At 35.6% G+C, this 25,881-nt stretch overlaps 1 protein-coding gene across 4 annotated transcripts in view; it reads right to left on the reverse strand.

The window, feature by feature from the left end:
• Positions 1 to 25,881, reverse strand: part of mgat4c (mgat4 family member C) — a 132,025-nt gene that overhangs the window by 51,640 nt on the left and 54,504 nt on the right. For all 4 annotated transcript variants that reach the window (XM_051134477.1, XM_051134478.1, XM_051134479.1 and 1 more), the window contains exon 2: positions 20,002 to 20,091. The gene's annotated coding sequence lies outside the window, so the exon portion shown is untranslated. The remainder of the gene's footprint in view (positions 1 to 20,001; positions 20,092 to 25,881) is intronic.

Here is a 25,881-nt window from a genome sequence, read left to right on the forward strand (position 1 = left end):
TACATCAAAGAGCAGTTGTGATGATTGCATGGGGAGATTGAATGCCACACTGGGCACTCTTAGCGTGGAGAGAAGTTGTTGGTTCATGCGAGTATTTAGCATGCTAATTGGAGTAATGGCCATCTGTACAGTACGATATCTGAAGTCCAAGAGATTTTTTGCTTTAAATGCCAGTTTTTATAATACAAACGCTCTGGGAGTGAGGTTGAAGCAATGATGATTCTTTGGCAAGGGGAAGGGGTATGACTGCAGCATCTGTTGGGAAATAAACCAATGTTTGTCAAGGACTTCAGGAAAACAACATCAGTGAAAAATAACCCGGGAACGGTATAGATAAGGAATGGAGGGGAATAGACAGGTTACCGAATGAAAGACACAACCTTAGCAAGACAGAAATTGCAGACTGTATGAAATGCTAGCCGAACACCGTGTAGATGGATCCAAAGCTCATAGACTACAGCACAGTCTAAAAGAGAAATGTGAGATCCACACACACACATACACTTTTTCCCACTACTGCCGCATTTGAAATTCATTTCCAACTCCCCCTCTCCACAAAGTCTCACATTTATTTTTAGCTCTTTGCCTGGGAAGCATAAGAACGTTGAATGAAAATTCATTTCAACCCCCAATAGTGGTGAAAACCTATTTCTCTGAATATGTTTACCCCTGTACAACACTGATATAGTTACGTTTATCATTTACCTCCACTTACCCCAGCCAGTGTTGAGGACAAATATCCTATCCTAATAATCCAAACAGCCTAACACTTCAGAGTGATATCTGAGATTTTAAAAATGTCTTTTCTTCAAGCCCAGAGTAATTTAGCATTGATCACTATGGGCAGCTCTCGCATTTAACATGGTGCTTGCTGTTTTACACTTGATTGCATTCTGCTGACTGAGCTGCGAGCGGGTCCTTGCCCTATCGCCTCCGCTGCAGCCTACCTAAAAGACGCTGTGACCACGGAGGTCAAAAATATAGAGAGAAAACTATCTTAACATTTTTCATTCATCTCAAAGGCAGCTGCTCACTGACGCATGATCACCAGAAATACACAACCAAGAGCATCATGACTCACTTTAGCCTGTGGTGGTCTACTTGCACCTGCTATATGAACACAAAAAATAATTGATGTGAAAAAGGGTCACATCTTAGGTCTTTGTGGTCAGAAATGATTGCCACAGGAAACGAATGAGAAATAAAAACCACAAAAATACAGAGCAATTAAGTTACCCCCCTTAGTTACTGCTGCTACGTCCAACAAGCCTTCCGCTCTCATGCCATACATCATGTTCTCAAGCCGTGAAAATACATTGCGAAGCAAAGAGGAAATGGACAGCGCATCGACACAAGACAGAGCAAGTTACTTTTGGCATGAAACAAAGTGTCAGCTTTTGAATTTTGTTCAACAATTCATACAATAAATACCATTTTGTGGCTCTTTAATGTGTTGTGACAGATCGCTGTAGCGTCTCAGTTTAAGCGGAATGCAAATCGATCATCTCTTGCTTTTTACTAGTTATAGCACAAAATATACAGGAGGGAACATCAGAAGTTATCTTGTTTCAACCATGGAAAGACGTCAGTACACACCATTTGCAAATTCAAGTCCACTGACGTTAATCTCCCGTCTGGTTTGTTTGTCAGACAAAATGGCAGATTGGGCATTATGACTGGTCAGAACACCTGTCAATCAAACTCTAGGCAAAGGGTCAAAACCCAATAAACATATATAATTATGTCTGAAAATACTCTTATAAGCAAATAGGAAATACACAGCCTTATTAAAGAATAAATATTATTAAATATTACATATACAGATAGATAGATTAAAATTAAAGATAAAATATTTTCATTTAATTGACCCTTCGCAAAAACCCGCCCTCCTTAGTTACTGTTTCTATGTCCGACAAACAATTCCACACATCATGTTCTCACGCAGTGAAAAATACATTGCGAAGCAAAGAGGAAACTGACAACACGCCTACAGACAAGACAGAGCAGGTTACTTCTGGTATGAAACAAGGTCTCAGCTTTAAAATGTTGTAATTATTTAAGAAATTTAACGATAAATACCGTTTTGTGGCTCTTTAATGTGTCGTGACAGATCACTGTATTACTTTACTAGCTCAATGACACGTGACCAGTTGTCTTTTCTTTACTTAAAGCATGAAAAAAACATGAATGAACATCAGAATGTATTTTATTTAAACCACGGAAAGATGTCAATACACACAATTTTTCATGTTTAAGTCCACTAAATTTAATCTACTCTCCTGTCTGATTTGTTTGTCAGACAGAATGGTGGATTTGTGTTATGATTGGTCAGATCACCTGTCAATTAAGCTCTTTGCGAAGGGTCAACTACTGTTGCTACGTCCGACAAGCCACGGCACTCTCACGCCGCAATCATGTCTCACGCAGTTAAAAATACATCGTGGAGCAAAGAGAAAACTGACAACACACCAACAGACAAGACAGAGCCGTTTACTTTTTGTACGAAACAAAGTCTCACCTTTTAAATTTGTCATTTTGTAAAAAATTTAAGCAATAAATACTGTTTTAATACCGCTCTGTAATGTGTTGTGACAGATTACTGTAGCACCTCAGTTCAAGCAGCATGTGAACCGATCATTTCTTCCTCTTTACTAGTTATAGCACAAAATAAACATGAGTGAACATAAAGCTATCTTGTTTCAATCGTGGAAAGACATCAATAGACACCATTTTTCAAGTTCAAGTCCACTGATGTTCATCTACTCTCCTATTTGGTTTGCTTGTTGGACAAAATGCCTGATTCTGCATCATAAACGCCTGTCAGTCAAACTCCCTGTGAAGGGTTAAAACCCAATAAACATCTATAATTATGTCTGAAAATACTCTTATAAGCAACTAGGAAATCAATAAAGAATGCATATTATTAAATATAACATCCACAAATAGATTATAATTAAAGAAGAAATGTTTAATTTAATTCAGTAGGAATGTTAACACACCAAGACACAGTTCCGACTCGGAAGCTGGTAAAACACCTACTATAACAAAGAAAAAAAAATCTAGTCAGAACACATGTTATTTCTGAATGGCTGTAAACAGGCAAATCATGATGGTGTAGTTACAGCATCTACCAGCAGAGGCACTTATCGGCCAATTCCTGACCCCTGACTGTAAATAACTAGCCTTTGGGATTTTATTCCTTTCTCACACTCTCTCCTCATCAATGTCACGCTTTTAGTAACCGAGGTGAGAACATACACGTTGTCCATGCATAGCATGGCCTAAGGCTGTGTTTCAAAAATAGGTCACAGGCCTATCTAGTCCATATGCAGCCATCTGATACATGAGCTGGTCTGCAATTTAAGTAGAGAGGATGGAGGATAAGCCAATCATAAAAGGCAGAAAACCCCTTTAAATTCCATCTTCATTGACCCGCTCCTCTAAAAAGAGGTGATTGCTCATCTCCCAATACTCGCTTTAGGGAAAGGCGCTTTGGATGTTTTTCTAAACCGGCTGCACAGAAAATGGTACTAATATGGCGAATCTTAAACGTATAAGCCAGATACCAAACAGGTATTAAATACCATCGCTCACATAAACCATTCCTGCAGAACAAAAGCGGTATGTGCTTATAGGCTGGCATATGAACAATCGGATAATGTTAAGCCATAATAACAGTGTAAAAATAGTGGGAGGCATAAATGGGAGCTGCTTTTCTGCGAGGAAGACACATAATAATGCATAGCTTGGATCAGCGGAGTTCGTCTCCGCCGCCAAACTCTTTATTATAAGATGTGGGCTCCCTGGGAGCTGCTGTACGTTATCAGCGCTCATCAAAGGCACTGTCAAGAAAATGTAAAACTGGGACTTTCAGAGGCTGTCTCAGACGCTGTGCACATTTAAATGAGACAGCCTTATTAATTCTTCAAAAGCTAGGCAGCTTCCTTTTTCTCCCTCCGACTAATTTTGGCACATTTAGGAACGATAAAAGCTCTGTCACCCTCAAAAACACATGCGGATGGTCTCGGCCATACTTGGAGGTCCGGTCTAGTGAATGCTGACTATTTGTGTATACACTTGGAACAAGGTGTCACGACTGCCTTTCCCTTCATATCAGTAAAGTTTAAAAGAGATAAGTTATTAACATTTTAAATGTGCATGTGTGAGTTATTTCTGAAGTATCATGTGACACTGAAGACTGGAGTATTATTTTAAAATAATAATTAAATAATTAAAATAATAATAATGGAGAGTTATTTTAAATTGTAATGGTATTTCATAATATTATATAAATATATAGTTATGTAACTAATTGGTTATGAAACTAATGGCATGGCTAATAAAACTAACATGCATATGTCAGCCTATGTATTAATATATTAATGGACAAACACGAAAGTTACATTAAACATCAAGATCTCTAAGGCATTCCAGGTTTTCGACTGTGAGTACTGTGAAAAAGCTTGTAATCTTTTTCGAAATGGTTTATAAATGTAGTAATTTCACGGTTACAGCTGAGTGTGTAATTCTTTTCCAACATTACAATACTATCTTCCATGTCATTTGCAGATAACTGTAAATAACCCATTTGTAGATTTTTTTACCATAAAAAGTGTAAACACTGCAGGCAACATAGCAACAGTGGCTCATCCAATAGCATGAGTTGGGGGTGTGGCTATCTGTTAGGCTGTAATGGATTACAGGGTGTTCGTTCAAGGGAAACCTGTTTGAAAACAGTCACTATGCTAATTATTCAGGAATGACACACTTTAATGGTAATGATGCACACGACAGTCAAAACTGCCACACTTGAGTTCCAAGAAGCTCTCAAGCAAATATGTCATTACATAGACAAGAAATTCCAATTCAGCTCATTGAAAACACATTAACCCGCTTGGATTACAAAGCAAATAGAAAAAGTGTGGCGCCAGCATTTCTTCTAAACTCACAAAGATGCTGAGATTTGTTCAAGCCATCACGGCCATTTAAAAAATATCTGTCACATTAAGAAGTGTGTCCTATTCAATTTAAATGGAAATGGGGCGGCTTGGAAGAAAAAAAAATCAGTGGAAAGTAGGCTGACTTTGAGGAAAGCTACAAATTAGAAAATAAGGTGATTAAATTGGAGAAATCTCTTGTCAATACAAATGTAAATGAATTTCTGCAGTCTGTTTATCATCCATGAAGGACAGTGCAGAGTGTGCGAGAGGGCTATTGCATATTCATTGTACAGTAGCAACGCTCTCCCAGTCGGATATAAAGAAAGAGAGGTCAAATGAATATGGAGAGGAGCTTTAGTCATGACCTCTTTCTCTGAAACAAACCTTCCCCTGAAGAAACTTAGTTGAAGAGCTGCACAAGGACTTGTTTTCACAGGCTGCTTTTTTATGTATATAGTTGCTCAGCTGTGGAGTTGTACTTTCTGACATGGGACATCAAAGCTCTCATTATCTTAATTAGATATACTTCAGAATCTATTAGCATCAGCTGCTTTGCACATCTGAGGAAGATTGTAAATGTGCTATTGAAAACAGATTTTGAAATGCAAATTTTGTGGCTGTAATTGATATAATTTATAGATTGATAGGCATTTGTGTTTTAGTGTGGTCTGGGTAGCTCATTAAAAATCCCTAAGGAGTCTCAAGCTAATACTTTCTGGAGGGCCCTTTTTTACCTTTCTGCAAAACTAAGTACATTTAATCTAAATTAAATATTAATGTTTTGTTCAAAACCAATTAAAATGCAATAAACTCATCACTCCTGACCAGCAAACCTATCTAGATGTAACTAGTACTGGGGTTTATTTATCTCTACAAAATACTGAAAGCATCTTTAAAGGGATATTTATCTAAAACGAATATACTGTCATCATGTACCCTCATTTTGTTCCAACCCTGACTTTGACTTTCTTTCCTCTGTAGAACATAAAAGACATCTTGAAGAATATTCAAACTGTTTTTCGCAGTGAAAATCAGAGGAGTCCAAAACAACACTGACACACAAAAATATCTCTTTTTGATTTCTACAGAATAAAAAAGTCATACAGGTTTTATAGGAGACCGATTATGCCCCTTTTTACAAGATGGAATATAAGTCTCAGGTGTCCCCAGAATGTGTCTGTGAAGTTTCAGCTCAAAATACCCCACAGATCATTTATTATATCATTTTGAAAATGCCTATTTGGAAGCAGAAACGCTGTTTCCTGAGTGCACACATTTGAAGCACTCGCACAGAAAGTGGCTGTCACACGGCATGTGAGTACTAAACTAAGTTGTCTTTCATGTCTTATTGCACTTAAACTGTCAAATACAACCAGGTTTATGGTAAAAACACACCTGTCTGTGAAGGTAAACAGCTGGGAAAGAAATCAAATATTTATATTAGCTCTGTGTGGCAGCAGCATAAAATACAGGTGAGAAAATTACAAAATTTTCATTTGAGACTTAACTATGGCTTTATTGGTTACTGTAAAACTACAGTTTGATTGATGTATTCTAGAACCTCTGGTTGTTAATAACCCTTTTTAAGCATTTGGCTAAATTTGTGTCTTCTATCAGCCCATGAGCCCTACTTTCCAAAGGCTCACCCCAGGGAGCACTTCATTTAAACAATCAATCCCCTAAGACTGGCCTATAGAAAGAAAAGGCTGTTTTTTCCAGTCAGTGCGTCTGAAGGGCTGGCCAGTGCTGGAGCTTGGGTGGATAATCCGTTGGATCGAGTCTCCTTGGGCAAGGGCCAGCCGGCAGCCGGATGGTTTTGGGCAGCCCGCCCGGTCAATCCCCACACTCTGGAGGTCAACATCCAGTAGATGCCAGAGGTCAGAGCAGAGACAGACTCACTGTGTGCTTGGAAGACCAAAATCCTCTTCTAAAATGATCAACACAATAAAGAAAAGTTTTCGTCTAATAAAAGACGAAAACGATTCTCAACATTTTGAAGATTAAAACCAATCAAATCCATTTCTACAGCATATGACTTTTTTTGGACACATCAAGCGGTCAGTTTAAAATATATATAAAAACCATCTGATATATGCTGATCGCTATTGGCCAGCCTTCTGGTCAGCATGACTAAGCCTCTGCAGATGATCCAGAACACAGCAGCATGTCTGGTCTTCAATCAGTCAAAGAGGACCCACGTCACATCTCTCCTGATTTACTCCACAGTCGCTGCCAGAATCAAATTTAAGGCTTTGACACTGGCTTTCAAAGCTGCCACTAGAACTGCACCCCCTTACCTCAATACAAGTGCCTGCTCCCTCCAGTTAGTCACTGAATGAGTGGCACCCTGCTGAGCCTTCACAACGAGTCACTTTCCAAAACCTTCACCCTCTCTGATCCTCTCTGATGGAATGAACTGCCGAACTCTATCCGATCTGCTGAGACCATCACAACTTTCAAAAGCAGCTAAAGACATCTCTTCTCAAACACTTAACCACTCAACAACCTGAAAGGGTTAGTTCCCACAAAAATGAAAATTCTGTCATTAATTACTTAATGTTGTTCATCTTTGTAACACAAATTAAGATATTTTTGATGAAATTGGATCACATCAGTCTGATATGTTATGTTTTTTAGACGACCGCTTGAACTTACGACACAAACTACTAAGACCATTTAACCGTGATTTTATGATTCCAGATGTTTCAAGAACTATTTTCTTCATTAAAAACAACAGTTGTTGAGGGGAGAACATTAAAATAATAAATATGATGTCAGTGCTTGTGGTGTACAGGTTAATACTTTTAAGTCACCTTGCATCTCCCTGGGAAGTTTACTGAGGTCCCTAAGTTGGGAACTACTATATTAATACTTTCATAACATTTATGGTATCAGATAGTTTTAAAAAATGATTCAACAGACCCCTTGCAATTACACCACAGAACACTAGGTGTCTGTGGACCTCTGGGGTTGAGAAACACTGCTTTAATCAAGTAATAAAATGAATGTAGGAAACTTCTTATTAACTCATCTAAATTAACTCGCTATTCTGATTAAACAATCATTGTTATAATTTGTAAGGCTACTTGTTTCATTGCTGCACACACCCATACAGCTTTTGTTACACCAAATCTGACAGTTTGTCTCTTTTCTCACCTCTAACACACACAAAAATACACACACATTCACCTTCTCCCTTCCTCACCTCTCACTTGCTTCCATGCTCTTTCCACAATGTCTCAGCAACCTTCCTCTCACCCCGTGATCCTAGCTGAAGCTCTGTCTCTCGCTTCATGTCATGTCTCATCTCAGGGGAATTTTAGGCTTTTGCGCAGAGGAACAGCATCTGCTGGGGGACCGGCGAGGTAAAGGCGAATTCCTTACCTTGAGCATCAGCACTCCACTGGAAACTGTACCCTCTCCTCCATAACAAGAGAGATGTGTTTATTTTCATGACCTTTATTGGCTGCCTTCTCTCCAATCCAGTGTGCCGTCGCTCTGTGGTTTGCCATAATTACTTTTGCAGATAGAGGTGAGAAAGGGTGCAGACGCACCATACGAGGCACTCGCGCCAGTCAGGTGTCTGCATTTTTCAGCATACAGATTTGAATGTCAGTGTAAGGTTAGGCCAAATGACTTCAAACAGTGTTTCCTCTGAGATGGGCTCGATTTGTAGAATAAACGTATTAAGCAAATACGCCCAAAAGAAATGAAAGGGGAAATATTTTAACTGTGTCAAAATGAGATAAAGAAGCAGTTCAACCAAAAATGTCATAAATTCTGACATTATTTACAAACCCTCATGTCATTCCAAACTATGTATTTATTTATAAAATATTGCTATTAACTACAACTTTTGCTGTAATAAACTTCAAATTCGCTGCTTATTAACAATTAATACGGTAGTTCTATCACGACAACTGACAACTGAAGATTTTAGCATAGTAATTGATATGACAATGTTATACAGCTGCTGTTGGTTATTGCTATTGTTGCACATTATATTATTGCTGCAGCTACTGCTGCAAAGCAACACAGGACCTTGCTACTGCCAATACATACGCCGATACGGTCCTGTGGGATATTTTCGCAAATAGCATATATAATAACCTGTAGGAGACCTATACAGGAGGAGCTGGGGAGGTGGAGGGTTTACTGCTAGTGAATGTTAACCAGCCATTTAAATGTAAAGCAGCATGCTCATTGGTTGCGTATGCAACATGAACCAATCAGCTTCAATGTCATCAGTTTGTATTAAGGACACATTCAGTTTGTGCCATCTAGAGTTTCATGGCCGAATAAGGCACAATGTCCTTAAGTACTGTAAACAGCCACACAAAAAGACAGTTTTGATAGATTTGTGAGGAACAAACTGAATTTTGGACGTCACTGACATAATTTGGTTTTCATAACCATATGTCACATTCTCAAAGCTGTGCCAAATTTGAATTCTGAGTCACAGCCAAGGCGTTTTTCAGTGAACATGACTTCAATTTCATTTGGTTCCTTACACAAAGCTGTTATATGACTTCAGAAGACTTGAAATTAGGGCTAGGCGATATGGCCAAAAAATGATCATGATAAAATTTTTCTTATCAGTCGATATGGATAATTATCACATTCAGATCTTTATTTCTTTCAAGTTTAAAGGCAGAATTTTGCTCTTAGGTGAAAGTTGTAGAAACCAGACTGTTGATTGTGGTTTTAAACTACTCGTTTTTGAATTCTTACACTTTTACAGTCATTTTTGTCTTAACAAAATAAATATATCAATATATTTCTTAAGATACCCTAGTGAAAAACATACCAAATGTATTAAAAATATATTTATTTCATGCTAAGTATACTACAAATACATTTATATATTATGTACTTAATGAAAGTAACCTGCAATTGTATGTTTAGTATACTAAACTGGTATATTTTAAGTCTGCTAAATTGAAACAACTAATTTTGTAAAGACATTTATCTAAAGATAATGTATATTATATAGATATTATTTATCTATTTATTTAGGTTTAATATTGAGAAATGTGCATTGTGCACAAGTAGTACTCCAATTTCTCATATCAGTAAGTCTCGAGTGACATGTTAATAGACTTGAACTATACTTAGTATAAAATAAATTCATTTTAAATATATTACTTTTTTACTAGGGTAAATATGACCTTGCCTGACTTTGTTGACTTTGAAGTATCTTCAGCACAGATTGCAGTGCAGTCTGCAATATTAATACAATTATTATTTTTTTTTCTCTTAGAAACGTACATTTGACAGTAGCCTAAGTTTACAGTAGTACACTGAATTAGAATGCAGATTTATGTTCATTGTCAAAAATAGTAACATCTATAAAAATTTTAACAACTTTTTACATGGTGAAATTTACTTATTCTGACTGTTTGAGTTTTATGAAAATTAACCATTGGTCTTTCATAGTAGCATACATTTAGATAATGATAACCACAATTTAAACCACAGATATAACACCTCAATACCATGGTAAAAAAAAAAAAAAAAAAGAATATCGAAAAAAATAAAAGTCTGTGTGACACATATATTGAACATTTATTAAACTCTTGTCTTTTATTAAACTCTTGACTATTAAACTCATGTATATATAAATACACACACATGCATGTATATATTAAAGAAAAATATGTTATGATTATATATTAAGTGTATTTATATATAATATTAATTATATGAATATAAATATGTACATGTAAATACTTTCTAAATAAATACTATATGTGTGTCTTTATATATACATAATAAATATACACAGTAAACACACATATATTATGTACACAAAAACTTGAATGTGATTGATTGCGATTAATTACTGCCCAGCACTAATCACGATAATTATAATTGTCGTTTTATCGCCCACCTCTACTTGAAATGCAACAAGAGTTGTATGGACCACTTTTATGGCTTTTCTTAGTTCTTTCTGGAGCTGATCTGAAGATTTTGAGAATGAGAATGATTATTTCTGGGGGAACTATTCCTACTGGGATTTTCTTACCATATGCAGACAGAAAGAGTTTACTGTAACAGTTGTATGCATAATGCTGCTATATTTAAGTATGCGACATAGCATTAGCTCTTAAAACCAAACATTCAAGGATGCCAGAGCTGATTTCTGAATTGGCAATTATGTTAAATACCTGCCTGTCAAAAGATTCACTGAAGTGTGAAACACACTTTTAATTGTGACCTGGAAAATGCTTAAGCAGTTCTCTTCACAAGGTGAAAAAAAAAGAAGAAAATTGAAAATAAATGCATAACAAGACAAAAAAAAGGAGTGAAAATGCAGCAGCACAACACAACAACACAGGGACCTGCTTCCTCTCCATCAGCACAGCAACAAGCCTTGGGGTGCAGCTCTCGCAACAAAGGACAAGAGTCTCTCGCTCGCTCTTCTGAAGAATGCGATTTTCTCTCCTTCTTCTCCCTACCCTTGTACCCCGCTCAAATTCCGCCCAAATCCCCTGCTCTGGGATCCACATTCGGCATGCCACAATCCGTATTCCCCGATGTCTCAAAACATAAGTGTGTCTCAACATCACTCTTTTTGCTTTTAATTTTCCAAGGAATGCTAGTGCCATTTCACGCCTCTCTCCCTTCTCCCTACACGCCTAAAGCCAATACCCAGTGCATGTGTGTCTGAGAAACTGCCTCAACAGCTTCAAGTGAGAAAAAAAAGCTCCAGTGGATTTTCGAATGCTGTCTGCCAATGAGATCTTTTGATCAGCTGCCAGGTGATGACAGATGATCTGCATTAATCTCGCTCTTTCTCTGACTCTTTCCAAGCAGAGGGCAGCGAGCAAGGCTCATCGGTTTGAAAAGTGAAATGATGCCATTTGGGATTTCTTTGTTTCTTATTGTCTCTGCTGTCTCCTCCTGTCTTCTCCGTGCCTCATTGTTTGAGGAAAACTCGATGACATCAGCACAGCTGAGTCAAACTCGCTGCAAAACAACAGGGGAATGAGGTCAGACAAAGCTCTTGTTAGGATGTTTGTGCTAAAACTGGCCAATAGTGGGACGGAGGTTGTTTTAGTGCTGGTCTTCACAGTCGCTTTTGGGTCCTTACGAAACAATGTAATCATTTCTGAAAGTGGAGCTACTCTGGCTTGACTTCACAAGCACCCCATTGATAATACACTAAAACAAATTTGCTTATTAACTTTTGTCCAAGTTTTAATTGTGCAGACAGACACCCTGCGGCTTCACAAATTACCCCAAGAGGACTTGTACAATCTGCAGAAAATGAAATTGGTATGCAGCTACTGTAATGTACAACATATGAAGATTAATAAGGCGCACAAAGCTTTTTTGCAGATTTTTGAGAACATTTCCAGACAAAAATCTGCATTCACAACAGATTAAAGGTTAAATATTGCCATTCATGATATTAAACATTCTGAACATTCTGTCATCATTTACTCGCCCTCATGTCGTTCCAAACCTCTATGGCTGTCTTTCTTCTGTGGAACATAAAAGAAAATGACTACTATTTTAACTGCTTTTGTCTGTACAATGAATGTCAATGCTATGGAAGCTTGTTTCCTCTACAGGATTAAAAAAAGGTAACTGAGACTTTTTATTTCACAGTTTCACAGTTTTCTTGCAATTTTTACCTTATATCTCAGTGATTTTCTTTTTTTTAATAAAATCTGAATTTTAAGATAAAAAAATCGCAATGACTTTTTTATTGTTTTTTGTATCGTGGCAGAAACAAAATGTCAGAATTGTGAGATAAAAACTCAGAAATTCAAGGAAGAAATAATTTTGAGTTTGTATCTCACAATTGTGACTTTTTCCCCTTTAAAATTGCAAAAAATGAAAATTCTAATTGCTTTTCTTTATTCCATGGCAGAAACAAGTTTCTATGCATAACAACCCTGAATGGAAAAAAACACACATTCTTCAAAACATTCTTAACATTATTCAAAATATAAATTTCTCTAGTAAAAAATAACATATTTAAAGTACATTTCATAGTTAGTACAGTTCAATCTACCCTAGTGAAAAATAAATATACTAAAATGTATTTAAAATACATTTATTACATGCTAAGTATACTACAAATACATTTACATATTATGTACTTAACAGAAATACACTGCAATTGTACTTTTAGTATACTGGTATATTTAAAGAAGTCTGCGAAATTGGAACAACTAATTGCACAATGCACATTTCTTAATATTAAAACTAAAATGTGTTTTAATATCAATATTGATGAGAATTGTATCATCTTTGAATAATATCAGTCTTAAATGCAAGTTATTTAAAGTGTACCTGAAGTATACTTGCAATAGTTCCACTTTAGCACAATCAAATATACTTAAGTATATCTTTAGTTGGACTTCAGCACTACTTCTGCACAATTAAAGTGCATTAAGTACAAAATTAGTTGTTCCAATTTAGCGGACTTTAAGTTTACAAGTTTAGTAGACCAAAAGTACAATTGCAGTGTATTTCTATTAAAGAAGAGGTCCACTTCCAGAACAACAATTTGCAAATAATTTACTCACCCCCTTGTCATCCAAGATGTTTATGTCTTTCTGTCTTCAGTCGTAAAGAAATTATAGTTTTTGAGGAAAGCAATTCAGGATTTTTCTCCATATAATAGGCTTCATTGGTGCCCCGATTTTGAACTTCCAAAATGTAGTATAATGCAGCTTCAAAGGGCTCTAAACAATCCCAGCCGAGGAAGAAGGGTCTTATCTAGTGAAACAATCTGTATTTTTTTTTCCAAAAATAAAAATTTGTATACTTTTTAAGCACAAAAGCTCATGTAGCACAGGCTCTGGGATGCACGTCCACGACGTTACGAATCACGTCTAAGTTCATCATCTGTGTACTTCGGCTTAAAAAGGTAGAGAATGGTGAAAAACTCCATGTTTTTTTCCTACAACTTCAGAATCTTCCGACATCGTACCTTTTTGTTTGTAAACAACGTTTGACTTACTTGCACTTTCTTAGTCTTTGCACTTTCGCTTTGTAAACACTGGGTCTGTGGTTCCGCCTACGTTTTGCGTGACCTTTCGATGTGATTTAATAGTACGTAGCGTCGTGGACGCACATCCCAGAGCTAGTGCTACACAAACTTTTGCGCTTAAAATATATTAAAAAAAAAGATAGATAGATAAGACCCTTGTTCCTCGGCTGGGATCGTTTAGAGCCCTTTGAAGCTGCATTTGAACTGCATTTAGGAAGTTCAAAATTGGGGCACCAATGAAGTCCATTATATGGAGAAAAATGAACATCTTGGATGACAAGTGGGTGAGTAAATTATTTGTAAAATTGTTGTTCTGGAGGTGGAATTCTCCTTTAAGTACATAAACAGATTTATTTGTAGTATACTAAGCATGAAATAAATATATTTCAAATACATTTTAGTATATTTATGTTTGGCACAATGAGGGTACAACTAAATGATGAAAGAATTTTCATTTTATTCATGAACTATCTCTTTAACACATTCAGTGATGTAGAAAAATCGTCTCTGCTGCAGACAAAAATAACAACAACACAACATATATTACTGTCTGAGATGCATAGAGAAGAAATGGCAGAAGAGAATATGTCTATCTTCCATCAGTCCCAAATTAGCCTGAGGGATGCAAGCGCTCTGTCTGACACATGCAGACACACGTTCATGTTTCAAGCAGGCCCTGTCAGGGCAGACTGACCCCTCGGCAGATGGTGCGTATCACATGTATCACCTCAGCATCATCAGCATGAGAGTTGTCACTATTAAGCCGACCCAGACCCCTTGCCCTCGTCTCAAAATCCAGGTGTGAGGGTGACGAGACAGGAGCATCATTTCAGCAGGGTCACGGCTTTAACTCTATACAGCTCTCATCTGTAGAAGATCTGGTTTTGCACACAGCACACAAAAATTATGCAGTTTTCTCTCAGCACCTCCAGTCACAGCTAACAGCTGCTGATGAACGAGAAGCGACGGCTTGTGATGGCGCTTCTCCATTAGAAAAACATAACCAGCTGTTATTTCGAAAGGGGACGGTGGGCTTATTACCGTGATTTCCAGCGGGAGTAGCTCTCCTGTTTGGCTGATTATTTTGCGTGGCTGGGATTCTGCAAGGGAGGTACGTGTTTTGTGTCGCTGACAGATAACAGCCTTTTCCTTTCAACAAGGTCTAGGGATAAAGGACAAAATATTTCATCCTGGAAATGATTATATCTGCTAAAGTGAGAAAAGCCATCAGAGAGTCAGTTTTATGTTAGCAAAAAGGGGCATATTGTCTCAGATGACGCACAATGCCGAATTTGTCATTTTGTAATTTTGCGAGGGCAAACGTTACTCTGCGAGACTGTTAAAGGAATAGATCATCCAAAAATGAAAATGCCATCATCGACTCACCCTCGTGTTGCTCAAAAGGGCAAGATTTTCTGTCAATAACGGCACTCTGAATAACATTTAATTTGGAAGCTTTCATTGTACACAAACCACTAGCAAAATGCTAAATGTCTCCTTCTGTTTTTCACAGAAAATAAAAAAATTCAAATGACAGAGGATGAAGAGGATGAGAAGATGATGAATTTTACCCAGTTCGTGACAAGTAATCTTTCTTTGTGATCTTGCCACCTTTTTCATGTACAAACATTTTCCATACACTACATCTACTGTGTTAGCTAACTGCTAGTAAATAGAAACATGTGATGATTACTGTAAATTATGTATTGTGTTATATGTACAGTAAGTGATAGCCAATAAAATACAATTAATAAAGCCAAAATAATGAAACAGAAGTTAAATACGATTAGCGGCCAGACATTTATCTGCAAATGGCTTTCTCATTCATTGTAGTGAATGCTTCAGAGTACTATTTTGACTACTTTGAATGGAAATAACCACATAAAAGCGGTTTGATTTTTTATTAAATGACCGTTGACTGTTATCTACATGTATTTTCAAGTCAAGTACTTTCACCATTCTGAGGAAAATGAGATTGGCATAGCTGCTATAATGTTTACAGTTGAGAAAACCTTATGAAAAAGCTTTTCTGCCAATATTTTTGAGAACATTTTGAGCCAGAATATCGAAAAAGTAGCATTCACTACAGATTAGACATTTCTATTCATGATATTACAGGGAAATTCTGTCATATTTACTGACCCTAAACCTGTATGACTTACTTCTTTGGGAAAAAAAAGAAGAGATTTTGTGGAATTGTCAACTCTTTTCATCCATTCAATAAAAGTCAAAGGGGTCCAAAACAACATAAAATGGATAAAAGACGAGTCTTTCTCCCACTGACAATGAACTGAGAACTTGTGAGTACAGTTTACCAAAAATGTCCTTTACTCACCAAAATGAAGTCAAGACCACTTACCTAAGGCAACTGATACTGACAAAACTCTAAAAATGCTGGGTTAACAACCCAGCACTGGGTGAAATATGGATAAACTAAGCGACTGTGTTGTTTCGACCCAGCATTTAACCCAACCTTCTGGGTAGTTTTATTTAACTCAACTATTGCTTAAAATTACTATATTTTTTGCTTAAAATGAAACCAAAATAGGTTGGAAAATTAAATTTATTAATAAGCGAAGCAACATTTACGCGAAGCAACATAAGGACATGTCAGTCAGCTGCGTCATCAGTGGTCACTTCGCATGATGGAAACGCCTTCTGCTTTGCATAAAATAAATGGATTTTATTTGTTATAGTGCTGAGTTTAATTTAATTTGATGTTAAAATCTGTTCTCTAATGTCAGTACTATTTGTTTATGGGCAGTTTTTGGAGTCAGTCACAGCATTTTTCAGCTACGAGTGAAATGCGAGGTGGCAGTCTGAAGTTTGTGGTTCCCCCGGCGAACAGCAGCCCTTCACCGGTTCAGATTTTGGCGAAGCACCGGCAAAAGAATTAGCACTATTTCTGTAAAAAGTGATTACAGGGAACGTGTGAATACGCTAAAATTAAAATGCTACTTTTAAATGTCACATCCTTTCTGTCTAAAATGCTTGTTAAACATGTTTGTTTGCTGTTGCCTCTAGTAATTCTGTGTGTGTTTTTTATAAGTTACAGTCCATTTTAAGCCAGCAATATAATAATTTTTAAACAATAGTTGACTTAAATAAAATAACGCAGCATGTTTGGTAAAAACATTTAACCCAACCAGCTTGGTCAAAATAACCCAGCATGTGTTCTGTCCAACATTAATCCAGTGCTGAGTTGCCAAATAACCCAGGTTGGGTTGTTTTTAACCCAGCATTTTTAAAATGCATCTTTTGATTATTGCTGATGCCTCCTGTAATTATGTTTCTGATTTTTTGAGTTAAATAACCTTCTCAGACCAGCTGGGTCAAAACAACCCAGTCAATGGGTTTGACCATTTCATGCAGTGCTGGGTTGTTTTTAACCCAACATTTTTAGAGTGTAAAAAATGACTAATGAACAGCACCTTTTTTATTTAAAAAAAGGGAAAAAGATTAATAACACTCTTGAGCATTTAGAACAAAAGACATCAAAGAATTAGTCCTGAGAGTCACAAGTTGTTAGTATTACACAATGATAATTAAGGAGCTGTTTTACTGGACTTTTTCCAAAGCAAATATCTGGCTAATTTAATACAAAGCAAGGAGAGGAAAAACTGCATAGAGGTACAAACAGGCATAAATACAATGTGTCTGTTCATCCTCAGTTCACTCTAACTTTTAGCCTGAACTTTACCGTGTGTCAGATTGAAGCACAAAATCTTGAAATGCCACTGTCATAGTTTTCAACTCTCAATCCGTGGATTTCATGTTTTCCAGTATGAGGTAAACCCTTCAATCACTGAAGACAGTGAGCAGACAGATCTCTCGGCTGACTCTGCAGCTTGTGTAATACCCTGAGCTTTAGTCAAATTTTCAGCCCTGCTTCCTGCACTCTTCTGTTTCAGAATCAGAGCACATGGTGGCGGATCTTGCTGTCCTGGATAAGGAACAGCTGTTTGAATGAATCTTTAATGTTCACTCACATCGGTGTTTGCCTCTGCCAGCTGTACATCTGTACCATCGTTCTTCACAGTTTCAAGTGCCTATCATTCATTAGCCCACCACAGCTCGTTCTCATTTGCAGCCTGCTGCATGCATGTATGCATGTTTTGAAATCTGTCTTTGTACGCTAAAAGTATAGCGGAATTACGCAACTCATGAAAATGGACTGTTAATGTCTAGAAGTGTAGAGCCTGTTCAAACTGAAGGTTTTTCGAGATTTTCGAGTCATGCATTATGCATTTGGCATATACTTTTATCTAAGGCAATATTATATTCAGCTTATACTTTTTCCTAGCATGCATTTCCCCCTCTAATAGGACCCTTGATCTTAGCGTTGCTAGTATCATGCTTTTAATATGTAACAATTATAAATGCATTAAAGTTATAGGTAAAAAAGTGTTAATACACTCTAAAAAAGTTGGGGTGAAATATGGACAAACTATGGACAAAAGTGAGGGGTTAAATGTTTAGCCCAACCTTCTAGGTAAGTTTTAAAAATGACTATATTTCTTGCTTAAAATGACCCCAAAATAGGTTGGAAATTAATTTTTATAACACTTAACAATAAGGTGCCGTTTGTTAACATTAGTTAATGCATTAACTAACATGAACAAACAATGAACAATACATTTATTACACCATTTATTAATCTTTGTTAATGGTAGGTAATAAAAATTCAGTCATTCATTGTTTGTTCATGTTAGTTCACAGTGTATTAACTAATGTAAGCAAAAACACAACTTAACAAAAACACAATTTGTTGAGTCAACTTAAAATCATTTGTTACCCTGGTGCCTTAAATTTTAAGTTCAGTCAACTCAAATAAGTTTAGTCAACTTGAAATATTAAGTTGTACTAATTGACAACTTAGATATTTGAGTTGACTTAACTAAAAAATTGGTTTGTTAAACTTAAAAGCTGTTTGTTATCCGGCTGCCTTAAAATTGTAAGTTGAATCAACTCAAATATCTAAGTTGCCACTTCGTAAAACTTAACATTTCAAGTTAACTAAACTTTTTTTTAGTTGATTTGACTTAAAATTTTAAGGCAGCGGGGTAACAAATTATTTTGAGTTGCCTCAACAAATTGTTTTTTACAGTGTAAGTTTAATAAATGCTGAAGTATTGTTCATTCTTTGTTGTAGATAACAATGTAGTTAACGTTAACTAATGAACCTTATTTTATACCCAAATATATATATATACACATACATACATACATATTATTATAAGTACTATTATTTGCACCACTTTTTTTATCTCCACTAAGGAGCTACTAAGCTGTTAACGCACTTTTTATTTCTTTCGTCCTTTGATTTTGATGCCTTTTCTGAACCAAGACTGCCACAGGGTCCCTCAAAAGAAAAGAAAAAAAGCTAATCCTACATTCATTGTGTTAAACTTAATATTTCATCTTGTAGTTCACAGCATAAACTAGATTATTTTAGCAACTCCCTTTAAAAACGCAGGCTATAACGGCACATTTACTGCTAATGAATTGCTCCGGGTATTGAGCCGTTTACTGCACCGTTGAACTTGATGCAAAGTTTTGAAATAAAGCTGTGAGACCAGATCTCACAAAACTGCTTTTATGGAAAACTTAATGGCTGCTATAGATAGAGATTTCTTACTTTAATGCTAATACCTTATCTGGAAACCGCTGCGTATCTGTCGAGTCCACCACTTAACCCGACCGCGGAGTTTATAAAGTGTATCAGAACGAAGAGCCTCTTTTCCCTGCATTTACCTCTCTGTTACCTTTTAGCATAATTACTGCACCATGTTTAATGTCAGCTCAAATACCACGCTAATCAGCATCAGAAAAGAGGTCAGACTGTCTTACAATTGTTGCCGGCGTTTCAAAGGATAAAAGCCTGTGCTTGATTCTGCATAACAGCAGATCCTCTGGTCTCTTCTCACCTTTTCTTTTGTAAATCACAATGGCAGATTAAAGCAGGAAGGTTGCGGTGTGATTAACAGCAAACACGTTCTGACTCCAATTCAAACGAAAAAGCAAGGACAAAAATTAAAATGAAACACAAAATACCTGCTTGAAGGACTCAGACGCGCTTGTAGGAACGAGCCTTGTGGTTTGAGAAGATGCCGATCAGTGGATCCATAGACAATGGCTTGTTATCTGTGTGAAACAAACAGAAGAGAAGAACATTGCTCATTTACTGTTGCTGTGACGAGTGAGTAAACACAAGCTACCAAATCCTCCTGTTGAGAATTCTATTTCCTGTTCTTTATTCATTGGAGGAGGCAGCCGTGGGTGCTCTGGAGAGTAGAGCATTATGGGATTCCACAGTGCTCAAACACAGAGGAGGCCTAATTGGCACTCAATGAATGGCCATAACCATATATCACAAACCCCATGCCCAAGCTGAGCTATTACTGCCGCGGTTGTCTTGCCCTGACGTGCGCGCGCTCGTATCCCACCTCATTCGGAGACAAATATTAACATGTTTACACAGGAGAAAGAGATGAACAGCTGCATTCACAAGTCACAGACGCAAAAGCAAATTCGCATTTGAACACACTCAGACATCTGTACACGAAGACAGTGAGGAAAAAACACCAATGGCGGTTCATCGGTTGCTCTCCGGCTGTGAATTCACGCTGCCTGCACAGCAGACGGGTCCTCACGTCATTTTATTAGCACTCAAGGGTAGGGGGAAGAGGTGTCTGCAGGGAACACAGCCACTTCGAGAATATAGGATCTGACTAATGCCCTTTTCTTTCTGTTAGTGTGTTTGTGTGTGCGCAAACTTGCGCGTCGTAACCTTTGGAGTGCTTATATACTCACTAGACTTCATCAATACACCCTGAGGATAACTATATTGCTCATTCAGTTAATGGAAATCTTTCATTTCATTTGAAGTATCAGCTTCATCCCAGATGCTTCTCCTCATACTCCTTAGGAGAATGATTCAATTGTTGATATTCATTATGAAGGCAGAGTAAGGTTTCACTGATATTAAAATTCTGACAGATACTGTTAAGAAAAAAAAACACTAATAAATTATTATTATTTTTTTTAGAAATTATAAAATGTATGGTATAAAAATTATATTCAGTATGTGGTTTGTGTAATTAAATTATTATAAAAATATTACTGTTTTTAAAAATGACTTTTAATGAGAGTTATGCAATGGCAAAGATGGGCGGAAATTAGGTAGCATTCACAAATAAATATCCAATACTAATTTTAATATTAAATATCTTTTAGATGCTCATCAAGGGTTTATTTATTTGATCAAAAATACAGAAAAAAACTGTAAAATTGTGAAATATTATTGCAATATAAAATAATAGTTTTCTGTTTTAATATACTTCAAAATAAAATTCATTTCTGTGATGCAACGCTGAATTTTCAGCACCATTACTCCAGTCTTCAGTGTCACATGATCCTACAGAAATCATTATAATATGCTGATTTATTATCAATGTTGGAAACAGTTGTGCTGCTTAATTTTTAATTCAGGATTCTTTGATGAATAAAAAGTTTTAAGAAAGAAAGCATTAATGAAAAACAGATCTTTTATAAATAATATAAGTGTTCACTATCACGTTTTATCAATTTAGCACATCCTTTCTGACTAAAAGTATTCATTTCTTTCCTAAAAAAAGAGAAAAAATAAAAAAAAAAATTACTGACCGCAAACTATGGAAAGGTAGTGTATATTACAAAATATTTCTAATTTTTAATTATTTTATTATTATTATTATTATTATTTGTGCTTTTTTATTCATCTAAGAATCCCGAAAAAAAGTATCACAGGTTCCAAAAATTAAATAAATAAATAAAATATTTAATTAATTAATTAAACAAATAATATATAAATAAAAAAAACTGGCAGCACAACTTTCTTCAACATTCATAAATTATCATATTAGAATGATTTCTGAAGGATCATCTGACACTGAAGACTAAAGTAATGATGCTGAAAATTCAGCTTTGCATCACAGGAATAAATTATATTTGAAAATATATTAAAATAGACAACTGCTTTTTTTAAATTGTAATAATATTTCAAAATATTACAGATTTTTTTCTAATAAATGTGGCTTTGATGAGCATAAGAGACTTTACAAATCAAAAACATCACAAATTTTTGTCATCCCCAAACTTTTGTACATATACATACAGTGGAGATCAAAATTAGAGAATAATTTCCTAAATTTCAAGGTCACTGCTTAGTCCTATTTTAAGTTATCTTAACAGGAGTAAAAGGGCAGCTTTTAAGCAAATTTCATAAATTAATTGTATTCTGAAGCACAGTAAAACTTGTAAAACTGAGATTTTTGAAAAAGAACTCTGATCAAACACCTACAGATACCTCTGAAGGATCTGATGATCCTCAAATGCAAACTGTGTGTGTTTTGCCTTCTTTATTCTTAATTTATTCTTCATTCATTTATTGATTTATAATCATTAATCATTTAATCATTTCATTATTCTATTTAATCATTTAATCATTTATAATAATCATTATATTCATTTATATATTCATTTTATTGATTCATTGATTGACTAGTCATTTACATTATATTATAGTTTTTTTAATGTATTTTTTCCATTGTTGTTTAGTCTTATGACTGTGTGGTTTCAAGGGCTGTTTCTCTTCATGAATAAGAGATACAAGGGAATGTTTATAGAAACTCAAGGTTTATGGGATGCTGTTTTGAACCAGTTTGGTATAACAATACTTGTTGAATTTGTGTTCTCCAGACGAAGTCTGAGCCTTGAGACATACGCAACTAAGACTATTCAATAAACTCTGCTCCTTTTTATCATCATTACTTCGTCTCCTGCTTCTGCTCTTCATTTTCACTGGTTTTTCCTCAGTCAACTTCTTGGCTGATAAAAGACTGTTATTAGTGTTTTGGGTATTTTGGGTACCAGACAAGACTTCCTATTAACAGGGTTTGGGAATTAGACCTCTCTGCTGACGAGTTGTTCTGATATCGGACAAACTGATATTTTCTGACGGGATCTGGCGTCCGGGGCTGGATCTTATTTGTCTAGGCATGGAGACAGCGATCTAACACCTCCAAGTTATTGGTGTTAATCTAGCACCTGGTGCTAATTTCTTTAATTACATTACAAACCCTATTTAACTGACAGCATTTCTCTACTTTTCACTGAGATTCCAAGATGGCGGGCCGCTCTAAGGTGACTGAAACCCTGCAATGGGAGGATGTAAAGGACGAAAACCAAAGGGATGACCCTTGGGTCATTCCAAATCTGTGATTTCTTGAATATTGCAGGTTTACAATGACGCTAATTCATTGAAGTCACCCAAAAAGGCTGGTCGTCCATGTAAGACAAATGCACAAGAGGACAGGATGATACGGAGACTCTCTTAATGGGAAATAGGTTCAGCACTGCAGCTGGAATTGCTTTTCAGTTAAGTGCTAAACAGTTTAAGGACGTGTCTCAGCATGTTTAAGACAAGTCGAACTAAAAGCAGACTCAAAATGCTGTCTATAAGAAACACTTGAGATATTAAAGATATCTTATTTGTGTCCTTTCTTTTCTATCTGACAACCAAACAATGCACACAACATGACTCTTATTTTGTTAGACACCTACTTTGATTCCAGTATGAATGTTTGTGACATTCTGGATGCAAAACATCTCATCCTCAAATCCATAAATCAGACAACACTAGACATTTATCTAATTCACCTCTCAAAGATCTTGAATGTGATGTGCACACACAGTCTGTTCCTGCCCTGGTTTCCTAGGAAAAGAAGTCACAGATCATGGCACAGGAAGAGAGAGCGAGAAGAGAAAAAAAAAAGGGGGGAAGAGACAGAAACACTCTTCTCTGACTGGGTCTTCACAAGGAGGAGTGAATCCGTGGAGGGGGAAGAGAGAAAGAATGTCTGCTCATTATTCAGCCTGGCACTCGAGGCCACAGAAAATAGCTCTCTTCATTTTTCTTGTCAAGCTGTGGCTCTGTTAATGGTGTGTTCTCAGTCAGTGGTGAGACAAAAGGGTGGCTTTAGCCGGCACCAGGCATGTAGAGAGTCAGGATAAGCACTACAACCCTTTCCGATGACCGTTTGCTCCGTCGGTCGCCACCCGCCCGCAAAGGACTTGAGATAAAACATCTTAAAGAAAAGCTGGCCTCCTTTTAAAGGGGCTGCATTCCTCCATCGGAATGAAATGAGCTTTCTGCCTTGGAGACCATTGCCAATTTCCCCCTCTCTTCCTCAGTAAATCTTACCCTAAATTTCTGTGAAGACCTTCACTGCGCCATGATCATCTGGGTAATAAGAAGAGCTGAAATAGCCATGTTCTATTAGAGAGTAAGACTGATTTATAAGCATTGCATGCTACTGCGTCCGGTCTTTCCTCCATTTGGCTCATGATTGGTCTAATTCAATGAGCTAATAAGCTGAACAGCTGTGACTCTACTGTTGGGCTTCATGTGCTGAGATGAAAGTGGACCGGCTATCATTATGCACATATATTACCACACCAGTGACGGGAACTTGTCCATTTGCATGCATGGACAGGAATGCGATGCAAAAATTCCAGTGAGAACTCATGGATTATGCATCTGTATTGACAAATACATTGTGGGATTACATTTTTATAACGGATTACAGCTCCTACCAACCATATGGAGCGCTTATAAGCAAAGTGCTGTCTTACAGGGAAAATATATGAGGTTACACAATCACAACAATCAGGATGACAGCAAATCAAGTCATCTATATTTTCTGAATGAAGTCAGGACAGCCACAACAGAGTCCAGGGTTACAGGCACATATTGTTAGGCATTCTCAGAGCATCTGTCTTCCGACAGTCTCTAAATCCTGCATTAAGCATTTGACAACACTGCTGTGTTTGAGAATGTACTCTGCATCTGAATATTCCTACCTCCCTACTCTATAGTTTGCGAAAAGCAATGTTTCAAATGAATACAGCATGCAAGAAATACCAGTACCGGAGCTCGCATTTGTCCTTTAGGTCATTGCATTGCATCATCTAAGATAAAATAGGATAAAATAAGATAAAATAAAATAAACAAATAAAACTAAAAAAAATCTAAAATAAAATAAAATAAAAAATAAAGCATCACATCATCTAAAATGCATAAAGTTAAATTAAAAATAAAATAAAATAAAATAAAATAAAATTAAATTAAATTAAAATAAAATTCAATTCAATTAAATAACTATACAATAAAATTCAATTAAAAATAAAAACAAAATAAAAATTAAATAAAATAAAAAATAAAACATCATCTAAAATAAAATTAAAATTAAAATAAATTAAAATACCAAAAATAAAATAAAGCATCACATCATCTAAGATAAAATAAAAAATAAAATAAAATAAAAATTAAATTAAAAAAATAAAACTAAATAAAAATTAAATAAAATAAAAAATAAAGTATTGCATCATCTAAAATAAAATAAAAACAAAACAAAAAATAAAATAAAATTAAATAAAATTAAAAATTAAATGGAATTAAAATTAAATGAAATTAAAAATAAAATACAATAAAAATAAAGCCTTCTATCATCTAAAATAAAATAAAAATGTATAAATATATCAAATGAAAAGATAAAATAAAAATTAAATATAAAATCACATCATCTAAGATAAAATTAAAAAATAAAATAAAATAAAAATGTAATGTAATAAAATAAAATAAAATAATAATAAAATAATAATAATAATAAAAATTAAATTAAATGTAAAAATAAAGCATCATAAAAATGTAAAGAAATGTTTAAAAAATAAATAAAGCACTGCATCATCTAAAAGAAAAGAAAAAGAAAAAAGAAATTAATTAAATTAAAAATGAAATAAAACAAACTTAAATAAAAAATTAAAGTATTGCATCATCTAAAATGAAAATAAAAAATAAATAATAAATAAACTATGTAATAAAATCAAAAATAA

This window comes from Labeo rohita, chromosome 18 (assembly GCF_022985175.1).
Source record: "Labeo rohita strain BAU-BD-2019 chromosome 18, IGBB_LRoh.1.0, whole genome shotgun sequence".
Lineage (NCBI taxonomy): Eukaryota > Metazoa > Chordata > Actinopteri > Cypriniformes > Cyprinidae > Labeo > Labeo rohita.